Source organism: Mauremys mutica, chromosome 2, assembly GCF_020497125.1.
Source record: "Mauremys mutica isolate MM-2020 ecotype Southern chromosome 2, ASM2049712v1, whole genome shotgun sequence".
Lineage (NCBI taxonomy): Eukaryota > Metazoa > Chordata > Testudines > Geoemydidae > Mauremys > Mauremys mutica.
In genome coordinates this window covers 82,464,721-82,477,942 of record NC_059073.1, presented here as the reverse complement: position 1 = coordinate 82,477,942, position 13,222 = coordinate 82,464,721, and the positions used below count along the sequence as shown (strand labels likewise).

The following is a 13,222-nucleotide window of genomic DNA, read 5'->3' as shown; positions in this document are numbered from 1 at the left end:
CCTCCATCCCAGAGCCTCCTGTACACTGCAAAACAGCTGATCGCGGCGGGCAGGAGGCACGGGGAGGGAGGGGGAAGTGCTGACCAGCAGGGCTTCTGGCGGGCAGGAGGTGCTGGGGTGGCAAGGGGGGGGCTGATGGGGGCTGCCCATGTATTTCCGTGGCTCTTTGGCAATGTACACTGGTAAATTCTGGCTCCTTCTCAGGCTCAGGTTGGCCACCCCTGCGCTAGTAACATCTTATGACTAATTATAAAGGCAGAAAAATATTAATTCTTTCACAACTGAGTCTGAAGAATCACTGCCTGAGGATCATCTAGAGAAACTGCCCCCTTCATAAACTGTGCACTGAAGTTTTTACGCTTATTTCAATAGGAGGCATTTATTTGACAGAGCTCTGTTATTAGCAGCCTGGTTTCAGTTAAAAGTCTGTTCATTTATGTCTTTTTGTGTGAGGATTTTATGTCATGGACCTTATAAATCACATCAAGCTACTTGGCATAAATGTTCTTAGATGAGATTCAATAAAGTTTCATTTGGGTAAATTGTGCATTTAGCAAAGACCCAGTTTAAACAGGTCTGGGTTAATTTCAGATTGTCTTTCCCACTTTTAAAACTGTTTGTGTGAGAGAGAATGAAAATTTAACATCTGATTTTCAAAAAGGTGTGTAGATAACAATACACCTATTTTGTGCTTGCATTTAACACAATTTCATGTGCAAAATGGATGTTAGCATAGACAAAGGACTAGTGCATCTAACTTTCCATTTGCCCAAAGAGTACCCTGTTTTGTGTATATAATCCTGGAAATTGTCTGCACAAAGTAGATACTCAATTGCACTCATTTTTTCTTTTTTATTGTGTTTACTGAAAGTTTTATATTATATACACAAACACACCTTATTCAGTGCAAATAAAAATGTACAAAGATAATAAAACAGAAAAATGCAATTGAGAAACATACCCACAGATCACAGGAACCCCTTGAAACTGAATATATTGCAGAAAAAGGAAACAGAATTAAATTAGGAAGACAGGATTAGAGAAGAGAAAAAAATATTTTTTTTACAGTTTTAAAATCTTATGGTCCATGAAAGGTGTGAGATTGACAGCCACAAAGACTAAAATCCTCTCATATCCACAGAAGAGATGCAGCACAGAGAGAAATATTTCAAGCTTCTTCACTCCTCACTGATGTGTCTCACCTCTAAACTGGAGCTAGCACCTCTGGTCATGAAAGAGTAGCCCACTCTTCTTGCCCATTCAATTTCTTCTCTCTGCTGAGATTTACAGGGAGGATGCTAATTTGTGTTCAGGTGGTTTTGGGATGAGCACTGCTGTCCCTTCAGAACTGCAGTGAGACCACCCAACTCATTTCACATAGGCCACCATGCATCCATCAGATGGCAACAACTGTTGATCACTACCCGCTTGGGTAGGATTCACATTTTGTCACCAGTTTTGTTACAAAAATTGCTTATTACAAATATGCAAATAGCTGAGGTATTGAATTTTCCTTTTCTTTCACTGTGCCTCAATCTGTCATACTGAAGGTTATGACTGTGGATTATCCTGGAGTCTCCAGTAATTAAAGATTAATCTTTGATTAAAGATTATGTCATGTGATAAAACCTCCAGGAATACATCCTGCCAAAATCAGCAGCCCTAAGTGCAGGAGGGTGGAGAAGTAAAATCAACTCAATCTTGGGCCAATATGCAGGACTGCTGCAGAGATACATTGCCTTGTTACCCTACAGCCACTGTACTAACCTATGGGCTGGACAGCAGCTGCAGCCCCTCCACACTAGCTGTTGGGGTGATTGGGGCTTCTGGATCAACAGCTTCTATTCTGTCCGACTGCCAGCTCCAGGGTTCATACAGTGGAAAAGAGGTGGTGGTACTTTTCCAAGCTCCTCCCACAAAATAATCTCTGCCCACAAGAAGCTGCTAACAGTAGTCTGTGCAGATGTTCAACATACGATTATGTTCTCTGGGCTGCTTCGGCTCAGCAGCTCTCCCTCAGTGGGGTCTATGTACACCCATGAGCTCTGCTGGGCTTCTTCAGCTTGGCTCCCTTTTGAGAGGGCACCAACGCCCTGATGGACTCTGCTACGCTCCTTGAGATTGGCTTCTTCTTGATTGGGGGTTGGAAAAAAGGGGCAGTATCTCCTAAACCCACTCACTGATGGTGGCAAAGTGAGCTGTCACACACAGTAGATTGTGCAGATCTTTGTAGTATGATCCCTCCCTCACCTTTCTCAGATATGTGAGGAACCATGAAATTGTTAACAATGTTGACATTTAAAGTATTATCATTAGACATGTGAGTTCTCACCCACTGCAATGAATTGGGCAGGTCACACCTCTCAGCGCTATTGTTCTAGTTTCTGGATGTGCAGACAGATATCACTGCAGCAGCCGCACTGAGTTCAAGTTTTTCTAGCTATTTCAGCAATCACAGAAGCTGGAGACTTACTTTCTTTTTCAAATGACAGCTTAGGTTCACATTGAAAGCTGTTGGTATGTCACCCTGGCCCATACCCACTGAATATGAGCCTTTCCCAGTGCATACCTATTATAGTTTTCTGCATCAAGCTATGTGGGACTAGTGCAAAGATTCTTTCATCTAAGGGGTGTGCAGGGTCTTCCTAAGGTCTCCTTGCATGGCACCAATGGGTCTTCTGTAGTGCAGACAGCCCAGTGTTGGGCCTGGCACCACAAATGAATTTTGTCCTACATGCACATCCCAGTCATTTTTATGCAAGCTTGTGCAGAAAATTTTGTATAAAAAGAAATACTGCCACCAGCGAGGTAAATATGTTCACAAGGAACTCTATTACATATTACAGGCCAGATCTTTAGGTCTTGCTGAGCTGTGCTCAGTGCAAGACCTGTTGCAAGTGGAAAGTGGCTCCAAGGCACTTTTCCACACACTCCCAGTGCTGGAGCCAGGCAGGAGCCAAGTCAGCCCCTGGCAGAATTTAAAGCAGTCTAAGGGTATGTCTACACTTACCTGCTGGTTCGACGCGGAGAGTTCGACTTTTTGGAGTTCGAACTATCGCGTCTGATCTAGACGCGATAGTTCGAACTCCGGAAGCGCCGCGGTTGACTCCGGTACTCCACCTCGGCAGAAGGAGTTGGCGGAGTCGACGGGGGAGCCGCGGAGTTCGACCCCGCCGCGTGTGGACGGGTAAGTTGTTCGAATTAGGGTACTTCGAATTCAGCTACGCTATTCACGTAGCTGAATTTGCGTACCCTAATTCGAACCCCCTTCTTAGTGTAGACCAGGCCTAAGAGCTACTTACATCTACCTGCCCCTGCAAATGAGTGTGAATGGCAGTGCACATTAGTGTGCGGCGCAGTAACTCCCCCATGCGGATGCCACTGGCGCAAACTAAAAGGTACCTCATTCGTGTTAACATAGTTCTAAAGAGGACCACATTAACGTGAATTAGGTACCTTTTACTTCACGCCCAGAGTCTTCATGGGAGAGTTACAGCTCAGCATGCTAGCATGTGGCAATTCACACCCCTGTAGTCCAGATTGCAGGGCCATGCAGACAAGCCTAAATTACACCAGAAATGACAATCCCTTAGAGACTGTTCCAGTAGCTAGGAATTTCTGGAATGCAGTATGCTCTGGATACCCCCGGCCCCACCAACACCTCCAGATTGTCCTGGCACATCTCTGAAGCTGGGTGGAGGTACCAGAGATGGGAGGCATTGATTCAACTACACTGGTTTTATGCCATTTGGGAATTCCCCAACACCAGAGGAATCCCCATCCGCCTGTTTAGGGCAGCTTTCCACGCAGCTACTTTGTGCTGCCTGGATAGCACTAACCAGCCAGACATGGGGGCCAAGCACTGGTGCCTAGATGCTAGACTATAATACTTATTATTGTAAAGATTTAATTGACATTGCATCAAGTCTGAATGAAAAATTCAAAGATAACGGAAGAATCAAGTTAACATGCAATTTTGTAGTATGTGTTATATGCATTGTATGGCTGCCAGAGAAAATCCCATTTCAATGGTGAGTTGGTAATCTGATGCATTTTTAAAGGCCATTCGTCCTGAGAGATTATGAATTTATATTGCCTTAGGTTGTATTCCATCATTACAAAAGTGCTAGAATCCTGCTTAAAGTTTGTTTTACCTGTAGAAGCACTGGGAATTTTGTCTCCTACACTAAATTCACTAACCCTGGCGTTTTGACATTTGAGAAGTATCTTTGGTTTTACCTGCCGCAGGAAAAAAATTAGAAGCAGAACTTCTTTTAATAATGCAACTGGTGGTTCCACTTATTCAGTAGCCCCAAGCCAATGACACCTTTCCTTATTTTATATACAATCCTCTTCAGATATAAAGGTATGCAGTTAAATGATTAAATCACGGATCAAACTGTATTCTCTTTAATTTTACTGAGACCTTTCTTAGCAAGGTGTTTGCTCCAAACATCTTCCCCCCAAGATTTTTGAACATAGCATGTTCTGTGAGTAGGGGTAAGTGCGTAGAGGGGGGCTGTGTGTAACTGTTGCACATTATATTATTGCTCTCTTGTTGTATCTAAAATAAGTAATTTTCATGCAGCCCTAGCATACTTCATTTCAACATTTCTGAAAGCTTTATGTCTACAATCACACTTAACTACAGCTTGGCTAGTACCTCGGTATTTTTTCTGCAAATTTTTATTGAATTAAAAAAATGATTTTACTTTTCCTGCATTCCTGCCCCTTTTTCTGTTAGCTTTCCATTATTATTCCAGTGAATGCATTTTTTGGCAGGAAGTTTGAAAAAACAGAATTTTGAGCCGATACAAGACAATATCTGAAAAAAGTGCATTTTCAGGTCACTGTAGATCTGGCCAAGAAGGGCTGACATGGACAAATCCAAAGGAAAGGGAAAACTTTATCAGCCCTGAGCCATCTGACACTAGTGACTCATCAGTACATTTGACATGCCATGAAGAGTGTTATTCCTGCATACTTAGTAAAAAAAACAGAATTGTCTTTCTAATCCTGAATTCAGACAAAGGAGCTCATTCATATTTTTTAGTATAGTTCTAAGCAGTCTAAGATGGAGGACCTTCTGTACCACTTCTGTTTAATGTGGTAACTTTTGGTGGAATGCATGAAGTTGGCGGGCCTGTTTCTTTCTAATAGGAGAGACTTCCAGGCCATTTAGAATTTAACAAATGTCTCTTCTAAATTGCACAACTTGAGGCAATTTTTGTGTTCAGGATTCTCATAATTTTTTTCCTCATGATCTCCAGCATCAAGTTATGGAAAAAGATGGACAAAATATTAAGAATGTAGTTAACCAGATTTCTTCTTATGGTATTCAAGTAGCTACTATTTATGTTCTGGAGAGTGGGGAAAAATTCAAAGTGGTCCCTAAACAGTCTAAGCTTTCTGAGAAATTTTAATTGGGTGTCTATCAGCTACAAAGTATGGGGGGTCTTTACTACACACTCTTTCAGAAGCTGTGCCACAGAGGTTGCATAGACCTTGATGACTTGCATAGGCAAGAAGGCTTGGCACACTGGAACAAACTACTTCATAGGAGGGTGAAGGAAGGGTGGTCTTCATAGCTAGATGGATCCTAGAAGATCCTTCTTTGCAGAACTGCATGCCAAGCCAGGAAAGCTTTGTTAGAAGGGAGGGAGGTATTGAGGGGGCCCATAGATATGCCCTCAGCTCCATCTGGAGTTTACCTCAGTCTGGAGTCAGAAGTTGGGGCTTAGCAGGGATGATGAGCAGGCAAATGTTCAGTGTCATGTCCAGAGGGAGACAGTTGCTACACCACAGCTGGCTACCAGGATGTGTTCCTGTGGTGAGTGAACCCCTTTGCAACCTGAAGATTGTAAACAGAAGGTGATATAATAGAATGGGAAAATTATTTGGGTTGGTGACCACTACATACAACATAACTACGGCAATACTGCAAACAAATTATTTTGCGTTATTCTCACGGGTGTATTAAATAAATATGTATTTTTCATCTAACAGGGGTGGCAGAAGGTCTATTGGGGGAAATGAAAAAATAGAATAGTATTTTCGCAGGTAACTTGACCTAACTTAATTGTGCCTCCGCTTTTCTCAGCCACTTGAGAGTTATGCTGTCATCCCAGCTTCATGGCAATAAATATTAAGTATACTTTACTTTTACTCATGATTTATTTTCAGTTATAACATTCTTGGATGCTGTGGAACCTGGCTGCTGCAACACTGTGTGTATGTGATTTATAAAAGGGTGTGCATATGTATAAAGAAATTCCACCTTCTACTGCAACAGAAGACTTATCAACGCCAGATTCCTAAAACAGCATCTTGCCACAGCTGTACATCTTACAGCACTGGAGGTAGAAATGACACAGAGAACACAGACATGTGGTGCATTGTAACAACCTTCCTGATGATCAGGGAGTGTCACTGGCCTGTTTTTCATCCTCTTAGCACCAGATGGACAGTCTAGAAATAAACAAATATTTTGGTTCTGGATAAAGTTCTTGGGAAAGGCCAAGGAATATAGAATATTGGAAAAGAGACAATGGAGTGTGAGCCATACAATAAATGTTACCATGTGGAATGTGAACCACCTGACTAAATCAGATGCCTCTAGAGAGGAAAAAAAGGAAACAGCAAATACCTTTATATCCCTTGGAGCCATCAAAGGAAGCCTGCAATGCATGGCATCAGATCCTCTCAGGTTTAATATCTGATGTGTTTGCATCTCTGATGTGGGGAGTAAGTTAGAATTCCTGTTACCAAAACAGAATTGTAACTCTTACAAGTTAACAGTGCAGAGGTCACATAGCTATACCATGGCCTTATCTTATGCCAGATGGTGTCAGGAAGCATAGTTGTTTCCCTCACCCCCCAACATTAGGAAAAGCAATAACAGATCCAGACTAATTCTCTATCTCTGTATTTGGAGAGGTTAATGTTATTCCTTTGCCAGTATAAGCCTATGGACTATCCATACCCGATCTAGTTAGTTCAAATTAAATCTCAATGCATTTCCTTCATTGTTCATTGTTATGTTAATAAATGTCTTATTTACAATAGTATTTCAGGAAGGACATAAGAAATCTGGTAAATAACTTGAGAATCTCCTTTTAATTTTTTAGGAGAAAGATTTCTAAGAGGTCTAACAATGGGTTAGATCATTCCTCTACCTGCGACAAACCTGCACAAGGAACAGGGAACTTCCTTGAGGAGTTTTCTCTGGACCATTCAATCAGAGAGCTGTGAGTGCATATTTTTCTCTTTCCTCAGCTGCCCCCTTTGGAATATACAAGGTGTTCGGACCAGAGAACCAGGAAATCTCAAGAGATCTGCCCAGAGACCAGACATTTCTGTGTAGAGACCAAGTGATTCTGTGTTAAGTCCAAAGTTGACTTCAATGAGTTACAAAGGGATCTCACTAAACTGGTCAACTGGGCAATAAAATTGCAGATGAAATTCAATGTTGATATGTATAAAGTGATGCACATTGGAACACATAATCCCAACTATCCATACAAAATGATGAGGTCTAAATTAGCTGTTACCAATCAAAAAAGAAATCTTGGAGTCAATGTAGATAGTTCTCTGAAAACATCTCCTTAATGTGTAGAAGCAGTCAAACCCCTAACAGAATATTGGAAACCATTAGGAAAGGGATAGATAAGAAGACAGAAAATATCATAATACCATTATATAAATCTATAGTATCCCCACAACTTGTGTGAAGGTCTGGTTGCCCCCTCTCAAAAAACATATTTTAGAATTGGAAAAGGTACAGAAAAGAGCAAGAAAAATGATTAGAGGTATGAAACAAGTTCCATACATGGAGACATTACAAAGACTGGGATGGTTCAGCTTGGAAAAGAGATGATTACGGGGGGGATATGATAGAGGTTTATAAACTCATGACTGGTATGGAGAAAGTAAATAAGGAAATGTTATTTACCCTTTTGTATAACACAAGAACCAGGGGCCACCCAATGAAATTAATAGGGAGCAAGTTTAAAACAAACAGAAGGAAGTACTTTTTCATACAACACACAGTCAATCTGAGCGACTTGTTGGGGATGTTCTGAAGGCCAATAGTTCCTGGAGGATAGCTCTATCACTGATTATTAGCCAGGATGGTCAGGGACACAACCCCATTCTCCTGGTGTCTCTAAACCTCTGACTGCCAGAAACTGATACTGGACAACAGGAGATAGATCACTTGATAATTGTCCTGTTTTGTTCATTCTCTCTGAAGCATCTGGCACTGGCCACTGTTGGAAGACAAGATACTAGGTTAGAAGGAGCACTGGTCTGACCCAGTATGGCCATTCTTAGGTACTTATGTTATGTTCTTATGTGTTGCCTCCCAGCTCCTAGCAGTTCTTTCTCATCCTTGGCAGCACAGTTATGGTGACAGGGCTTCTAGCTCAGGGTGACCGGACAGCAAGTATGAAAAAATGGGATGGGGGCTGGGAGTAAGAGGCGGCTATATAAGACAAAGTCCTATAAAATTGGGACATAGTCACTCTATTCCAACTGCTAGCCACTACCCCAAAACATTGCCATGGCATGGAGGGGCTCCACACAATGGTTAATACAGCCAGTGGCTGTATTTACTTCTGAGCAGCTTCCCTGACTGTATCTGAAGAGGAAAACACATTAGTCCTCCCAAGTCCATGCATGCTCTTCCTCCCCAAGCCACTCTCCAGAGCTAGAACCCTGACTTTTCAGAGCATGCCAGAGATGGTAGGTGGGAGGAATATTGCCAGAGTCCTTTTCCCACACAACAGAGTGTCCCCTCCACACACAGATCATGAGGGAAGATGATCTAGGCCAATCTTACTATTGCTAACTATAGCTTTTCTGGCCTTGTATGTTGTGAAGAAAAAACTAACTGTAACTTTAGAGATATCCCATGTGCCTATTTTGTGGGATTTTTTATTTCTTTATACAATTGTGATGAAGCTGAGAAACCTCACACCAGCATGAAAAGTTTAAAGAGAGTCTATGGGCCCAGCTGGCCCTGCCCTGCTATACCTGCAGCCAATGCCAGGCCTGGGAGGAGAAGACAAGGAGAGAACCTGGCCCAGGTCAGGGCTGACGGGTGAAGAGGAAGGAGCAAGCTGCTTCTTTACGTGAGGGGAGCATCACTAGGAGCCTGACAGCCACCAGGGAAGAAGTACCGCATCTCTGATCAAGGAGCACTTAGCAGTAAGTGAACCATGAGATTGAACTATAGAGATATTGTGAGTTTGGGCCCCTCCAATCTTACGTCTACTCCATCCAGAGGACCCTGAGACTGTGGCAGGATACAGCAAAAGGGGGCACTATGTGAGCTGAGCCTTTTTAGCAGCAAAGCCTCTGAGAACCCTATTAAAACTATCTAATTTATTTGATTGGAAATTACCCAGCGATGGCTTATGTAATTTATCATTTTCTGCACTGATTCTTCCGTAGCATCACTGAATATGTTGGCAAGTTGTTGACCCAGTTCAGCTTCTTTGAACTTTCTGTGCCTCGTGCCGATGTGAAAGAGCATTTCACAAGAAGGAAGCTCATGAAGGCGAATGCCAATGCAGTGCTTTGTTAACCCTGGGCACACACAGAAGTCAGCCAAAGCAAAACAATACAACAGTTTCCACCTCCTAGGGAGGTGGTGGAATGTCCTTCCTTAGAGGTTTTTAAGCTCAGGTTTGACAAAGCCCTGGCTGGGATGATTTAGTTGGGGATTGGTCCTGCTTTGAGCAGGGGGTTGGACTAGATGACCTCCTGAGGTCCCTTCCAACCCTGATATTCTATGATCCTATGATATTGTGGTTGCCTGTGAACTACAGAATGTGGCTGAAGATCCTGTTTTCCTCATTTCATAGGCAGTCCCATTGGAGTCATGCAATTAAGGAGTGCAGGATTTGTCCCCTGGAAGGAATTAGCTGGAAGTTCCTGGAGTAGCTGAATGGTTGAATTTAGAGGGACATATCATTTGTGGGGCAGGGGCAGAGAACAATTATGGTAACATCTGCCTCTCCGAACATATTGTTGTGATTTATCCAATCCAGTCTTCCTTTATTAACTTCATTTTCTTCTGTCCTGGCAAAAATTGACATAGGCAACAGGTATCTTTTCATTGTATAAAATGCAACAGAGACAAGGAAGAAGTATTTTGGATGGATAGCTAATTACTTGAAACATCAACACAAGCCACATCAATCGTCTCTGTAAATAAATCACATATTAGAAATTAACAAACTGCTACGAATGGAGAAAGGGAGCAGGACAAGAAAGGGTCCCCAACAGAAAGTGGCAGAAAGTAAATATTGTTGCTTTTCCTGGGGGATTTGGAGATTCCCCCCCATCCCCCACCCCAGATCTCCATGGGGCAAGTTTTTCGTTTGTTTGTTTTTCATCCTGGTGGATCCCTGATTTCATTTCTGGGTAAGAATTCTGGAGATCACCACTGGGGCTATGCTGGCCTATTCAATCTCCCAGGCTGAATGGCCACTGGAAAGGGACCCTCCCACCCCCAGCCTATGGAGCTCAGCAAGCACTGGGTATAACTCAATGCCTCCCCAACATCACCTACAAGTACCCGGGATGGGGTGGGGTTGAGGGGAAAAACACAGAATCCTCCCATAGGAAGCGGAAGGGACTTGACAGCAGCATAAACCTCATTATGCAGCTGCCATTGAGAAGACAAAGTTATTCAGAATATGTTGGGTCTGCACCATCATGGAGCTCAGCTAGGCCTCACGGCTCCACCAAACATCACAACTCAGAGACTGGCAGCACCTGGATCTGGCCCAATACCGACTGTCAGCATTCTAGCTATATATTTTTTTTACATCCTGTAACCAGAACTGAGGTATCCATAGCCACTGACAGATGGGGTATATCTAGTCCAGTTTCCTAGGATTAGTTTACACTGAGGACAGCTTAGGGGCAAACGTGTTCAGTTTTGAGGAGGGGTCAATCACAACTCACTAGAGTCCCTTTCTAACCTAAATCATGTTATTGGGGAAGAGTAGGCAGTCTAAACTGGACTGTGCATTGTAATTCAAATACCGTACTAAGCACTCCTCACATACAATATTAAGGACTCTTTGGACAGGCAGATTCACAACTCAAAAACAGTTCAAGTGAATTTCTTCAGAGAAAAGTGCTCAGGGCAATTTTTTTTACGGCCATGTCTACACCTACTGGGGAATGATGCTGCTGCAATCGATGAAACACTGCGGGGGAAAAAGGGAAAGGATGGGGTGGGAGGGGAGGGTGCAGAATTTAGCGGATCTTGTGAAGACCTCTGAATTGACCTCAAAGCACTCACTCCGGTACTCCACCACAATGAGAGGATTAAGGTAAATCAATGGGAGAGTGTCTCCTGTCGAAGCAGCGTGGTGTAGACACCACAGTAAGTCAACCTAAGCTATGTCAACTCCAGCTACATTATTCACGTAGCTGGAGTAGCGTAACTTAGTTCGACTTACCCCAGTAGTGTAGACAAGGCCTATGACAGTGTCGGAAGGGAATTACCCAGGTAAATAGCTGCAAAATCAGGGTCAGGTTCCTGCCATCCTTACTCATGTGAGTAATCCCACTGAGACTACTAATATGAGTAATGTGATATATGTAGCTAAAAAAAGTGGGAGGAGGGAATGCTACAATTCTCTTTTCTGTGTACTGTATCTTTAAATGTACGGAAATTCTGGGTGAGTCTGGTGGGGGCCAGTTTTGAAAGCAGTTTATATAGAGTGCTCTCTCTGCTGTACAATTATATTTGTTGGTGCTTTCTTTGTTTTTCTTATTCTCTAACAGGTCAGACTCAAAGTCTTGTTCTGAACTGTGTTAGGACTTTAACAAGTCAGGACTCTTTGTGTAACTAAGGATTACTTGCATGAGTAAAAGGCTGCTGGATCAGGCTCAGATTCTCCAAGGAGAGGATATTTGTCAAAATTAATGTTAATGACACCTTTCAAACTAAAATGACAGCCAACGACCATCTTCGGTTATAGCAGCTGTTTACCATGTAAGTGCTTTTGTCAGACGAATACCTTTGACTCATAACTGTTCATCTTGTATCCTTTTGTATGGGGAATGGGAGTGGAGTAGAAGGCATGATTTCTCATGTTATTGCTAACTTCTAAAGCATACGGAGCCAGAACTAGGAAATCCCAGTGCTAGAGCAAAATATTTAATCTTTTTTATTTTTTTTCCTGTCACAGCTTGTAAAGTAGTCGGTGTCTCTTAACTAATTGCATTTATTACATGCAGGATTTGCATTTTTGGTTATAATTATGCTGTATCTGCAAAAAGTATTAAAATCAATGAAGTACAGTTGAAGTATAAACCATACCAAAGCTCTTTCATTGCTTTGTTTAGTCCTAAACGTATCTGTGTTCTTCTGGATTGTGAAGAAAATAGGAGAGTGATGGAATCTTTTGTTTTCAACATTTAAAATGGTAGGGATAATTTTCTTACACAGTGATTGGCTTTTCCATTTATAGATTAATATTCAAAAGAAACTTACATGAAGATGGGATGCTGTTACTGGACACAGTAAAATATCTGCAGGAGCAAAAACAGGAGAAAAATCAGACACACACACACACACAGAGAAACCCTTCAAAAGTCATATTCAAAGTTGTTGATAGCAGTGGGATCCTTGGCAAAATGGAAATCTCAGCTGCAGGTGGGAGGTAAATTGCCTTCTTTCTTTTGTGCTTTTAATACTGTTCAGCTTATCCTGCAATTCAACTGGGAAACCGAATGACCATTTGCCAAAATTAGAACCCCAGTTATGTAACAAGTATACCTCCAACTCTCCACAAAACATATGTGAATATTCCAGTTGTAAAAATAGGGGGTTAGAGTGGCCTGTGGCCATTTTGGGTGCACAATCATTTCTGCAAGTGTACCTGTTACTTCTTCCTTTGAAAATGTGTCCCTTTAAATCTATACTTGCATTCTGACAGACGCTTTGCCACTATCCATTTTTTAAAAATATTTTCAGTTAATCTTTTCACACAAAAACCCCCCACAAAACCAAAATGGGAAAAAATCAAAACCTGAAAAAAAATGTAGAGAGGAGTTTTCTTCAAGTATTTAAAAAAATCCTCAGTGAACATAGGTGCTGGAACTGGGCTTGCTGCCACACACCCCTGGCTTTTAGTGGTTTTCATCATATACAGGGTTTACAGTTTGGTTCAATGGCTCTCGGCACCCCCCACCCCAT

General features: G+C 42.2%; 1 long non-coding RNA gene across 3 annotated transcripts in view; it reads left to right on the top strand.

Moving 5' to 3' along the window:
• Window positions 1-13,022, top strand: part of LOC123363908 — a 43,930-nt gene extending 30,908 nt beyond the window's left edge. For 2 of the 3 annotated variants that reach the window (XR_006576939.1, XR_006576940.1), the window contains 3 exons: window positions 7,128-7,247; window positions 8,962-9,207; window positions 9,867-12,337. This is a non-coding gene — a long non-coding RNA (uncharacterized LOC123363908). Of the gene's footprint in view, window positions 1-7,127; window positions 7,248-8,961; window positions 9,208-9,866; window positions 12,338-12,494 lie in introns of those variants that run through there. The other variant, XR_006576941.1, reaches the window with a different exon arrangement.
• The last annotated feature ends 200 nt before the right edge of the window (window positions 13,023-13,222 follow it).